The 4119-nt window shown below is 55.2% G+C and overlaps 1 non-coding gene across 1 annotated transcript; it reads right to left on the reverse strand.

Annotated features, from left to right (window-relative positions):
- Positions 1-82, reverse strand: TRNAS-GCU (transfer RNA serine (anticodon GCU)). Its single transcript has one exon. It is a non-coding gene; the product is annotated as a tRNA-Ser (tRNA).
- Positions 83-4119: the final 4037 nt, after the last annotated feature.

Genomic DNA, 4119 nt, shown 5'->3' on the forward strand with positions numbered 1-4119 from the left:
CGACGAGGATGGGATTCGAACCCACGCGTGCAGAGCACAATGGATTAGCAGTCCATCGCCTTAACCACTCGGCCACCTCGTCCTGGCTGTAGGAAGTGTTCCCAAACTGCTCTTCAAGGCAGTTGGAACAGTTCTCATCCCCATCCACGGCACGCGCGTCCAGCCCCACATGACAGCCAGCAGAGGGCGCCGCAGGGCCGCGGCCCCGGGCGCAGGGCGCGGGGTGGGGCGGGGGGCAGAGCCGGTCCATTTCCGGGAGGACCTGACGCCGCAGCATCTTAAGTATCGTCCGGGACCGCATCCCCGGGAGCTGACCTGGAGCCCCTGGGCCTCGCCTCGCCCAAAGCTCCCTCCCACGTCGCCGTCTCTGGGAGGGAGGGGTGTGTGGGCGAACCGGCAGGATAAAGCGCCCGGACAGTTCAATCGGAAGGGAAGGGACTGCCAGACGGAGAAAGGCCCCGCCACCGGCACCTTACACCTCCTCCAGGGCGCGGGTGTCCGTCCGCAGCGAAAGAGAGAGCAGGAGGCCCAGGCAACGGCATTCGAGGACCAGCCGCCTCCGGCCACTACCCATCCGGCATCGCAGGGAGACAGGAAGCTGACCTTGTACAGATGAGGAAACTGAGGCTCAGAGAGGCTGAGTGACTTGCACAGGGTGACTAGGAGAAGGTCCAGCCAGTAATCATTCACCAAACACTTGTTTGAGCCCCTACTAAGTGCTTTGAAGAAAATTGAATGGGGCAAATGGAATAAAAGGGCTTCGCCGGTGACTCTGTGGTCAAGAATCCGCCTGCCAGTGCAGGAGACACAGGCTCCATCCCTGGGTGGGGAAGATCCCCTGGAGGAGGAAACGGCAACCCACTCTACCTGGGAAATCCCATGGACAGAGGAGCCTGGCGGACTACTCCATGGGGTCGCAGAGAATCCGACATGACTGAGCATGCAGGCAATGGAATAAAAAAGATATGTTGTAAGGCAGGATCCTACTTTGGCTAGGATCTTCAGAGATGCTTCCCTTCAGGTGACTTAAAATATGTGTTAAATATATCATTCTTAGAAAGTGTCTAAATTGCCTATTGTACAGTTTCAAGACTAATAATAACATCTTTCTGTGCTTAAAATAGGACATTATCTGGGATGGATTTGGAGATTGATGTTGACATCCATATGTATAAAATATCTATGTATAAAATAGATAACCAATAATGAGAACCAAGGAACTCTATTCAATGCTCTGTGGTGACCTCAGTGGGAAGGAAATCCAAGAAAGAGGGATATCTGTGTTTCTGGCTGATTACTTTGCTGTTACATGGTAAAGCAACTCCAATTAAAAAAAATGTTTTAACCCCCTCAAAAAAAAAAAAAATCCCAAAACATTATCAAAACCTCTCTAGAAGCACCTCCGCCCCCAACTAACCACCCTCCAGAATTTTGCAGTAAATATTTCCTTGCTTTTCTTTATAGTTTTACCACCTCCATATACATTCCTAGACAATAAAGGGTTTCATTTACCTGCTTTTGAACCTGTGTAAATCCAACTAACTGTATTTGAGTTGGTTCTTTTTGCTTAACACCATGTTTTTAGATTTATCCCAGTTGTTGCATGGAGTTTTAGTTTGTTTTTCTCACTGTATAGTATCCCATTATAAGATTGTAATTTATTAATTACAGTTTATTAATCCTTTCTACTGTTGATAAACATTTGGGTTGTTTCCAGTTTGTTTGTTTGTTTCCTATCATGAACGAGGGTGCAAGAAATATTCTCATTTCTTCTGGGTTTAGAGCTGGGCAGCAGTTCTCAACCTTGGCTGCTCACTAGAATCACCTGAGGAGTTTTCAAAAATGCTACTACCAAAGGGTCCCACCCAGAGTAATTGAATCAGAAGGGCTGCAAGGGTGGGGCCCAGGCTTTGGTGTTCCCTGAGGGTATCTGCCGCCAGGGCTAAGAACCGCTGGGACGCAGCAGGCCTGGGAGTAGAACGCTAGGAGAGTCACCTGTTCTTCGCTGATGCTAAACTTTTCCAAAGTGGCTCATACCCAGAACACTCTCCCCCACATGGAACCAAAGTCCTCCTGCCCTCACATCCTCAACACTTGCTATGACCAAATTTTAACTTTTTATCTTTCTGATGGGTGTGAAATAGTATCTCATTGTGGTTTTAATTTGCATTTCTCTCCTTACTAATGAGGCTGAACAGTTGCGAAGTTCCTGCTGAAACAAAGACAGAAAGAGACTCTCTGGTAAAGATCCTGCGGAAGAGAGATTTCAGGGGGTCAGGGAAGATGAACGGCAGGTGCCAAGGGCTGGGATGTGGAGGAACAGAAAGAAGGCGGTGGATCTTTGTGCAGGGGGAGGGGCAGAGCGGCTCAAGATAAGTGCAGCAGAGGTCAGGTCAGCAGGTGGAGGGCGGTGGTGAAGAATTCGGCTTCTGCTCTGCGTGAGATAGGGACACAGGAGGTTTGAAGCAGAGGGACACGGCGTTACTCCTCCCTCTGGATGTAGGTGGAAAATCACGATGGTAAGTAAACAGACGTACAGAAGGCCGTATTCTTCGTAGTAACTGTGTGTGGCCTGTCTCCCCCGCCTCCCCCTCTCCCCAGCTAGAACAGGGAAAGGTTGATTGTTTTGTTCACAGCACCTAAGGATCCAGACAATTGTCCCTGCTCTCATGCAGGGTGGTGAGTGGAGGGACTTAACAGGTTTCCACAGGTGGAAACAAGTTGAAGAGACCTTTGGATTTAGGCCTGTGCCCCATCCCCAGTCCAGGACAGGAGTGGCTCTCACAGTCAGTGGGCTCAGAGGAGAGCTGGGGGTGAAGTCAGTCCCTCCCCTGGGCCCAGCCCACAGCTGAATCAGTCAGTGAACCCCCGGTGGAGCCTAGCCTCAGGTCCTTTAGACACAGTTTCAATGACCCCAGACGAGTGAGGCAACTACCTGAGCTCCGCCCTTCCCCACTTCTTTCTCCCACCTGCCCGGAGTAATCTTTCTCAACCAAACTCCAAACAGGTCCCTCCTCGGCTCTCCAGGGCCCCTGGAGCAAAGTCCAGACTCCTCCAGGCCCTGACCCTACCGCCCTGCCCACCCCACCCCCATCCTGAGAGAGGCTCTCAATGACTCTGAGATGGTTACTGCCTCTAACCTCAGGCCTTTCCCCTCGGCATTTTCTTCACTTCCTCTGGGAAGTTGCCCCGACCCTTGGTCAGGTGACCCGCCTCTTGACTGTCACAGTGCCCTGTGGTCCCCACCCCACACCCCCCCAACCCATCGAAATACACTTCCCTCTGCATTGGAATTGGCTGTTGACTTCGCCTGTCTCCCCCACGTGACTGGGAGAGCGACCCTTCAGCAGAGACCCCGAGTGTTTTGTTCAGGGTTGTATCCCCCCCAGCGCCGGGAGGGGTGCCTGGTTCGTTAGTGGGCACACAGTCAGTATGTGCGTTTTTCTAGCTGATGCCCGTTTGCTTTGCAAAAAAAAAAAAGGGCCGTGGCATTGCACACTGTCAGCAGCCACGTGGAGGGATCCATTGCTTCTCTCCGCCCCCGAACTGTGTGCTGCCCCTGGTCAATCCCACGCTCTCTGCGGGGCACTCTACGGGCGAAGGCACCCCCCGCCCCGTTCCGACACTCGAGGAGGTGGCGGTCTCCGAAAGTCAGGTGCCCAGAGCCGCGGCGCGTGGCGCCAGGGGGCGCCAGAGGCGGGAGAGCCTGCCGCGCCGAGCCGGCCCGGGCGCCCGTGTCCTGAAGAGGGGTCCCGCCTCGTCCAGGGGTTCCCAGCGCCCCGCCCCCGGCAGCCCGCCGCCCGGCGCCCATGCACGCGCCCGAGGCCCGGCGTCCGCGCGGCCCCGCCCGGCTTCCAGCGCCACGCGGCGCGAGCCCCGCCAGCCCCCAGCGCACCTGCTCGGGGCGGGGCCGCTGGCGAAGGCGCGTCTCGATTGGCGCGGAGGTGACAAAGGGGCGTGACTGGGACGGGCCACGCCCACCCGCGACTGGCGTACTTAAGGGAATCGGCGGCCCGTCTCCACTCACAGCGCAGCTGCACGGCGTCGTGGGTGGAGAGCTGTGCGATCCCGGCGCGACCCGGCGAGACCCCCACCCCCCCACCCGCTGCTTCGGCCACT

Source organism: Budorcas taxicolor, chromosome 13 (genome assembly GCF_023091745.1).
Source record: "Budorcas taxicolor isolate Tak-1 chromosome 13, Takin1.1, whole genome shotgun sequence".
Lineage (NCBI taxonomy): Eukaryota > Metazoa > Chordata > Mammalia > Artiodactyla > Bovidae > Budorcas > Budorcas taxicolor.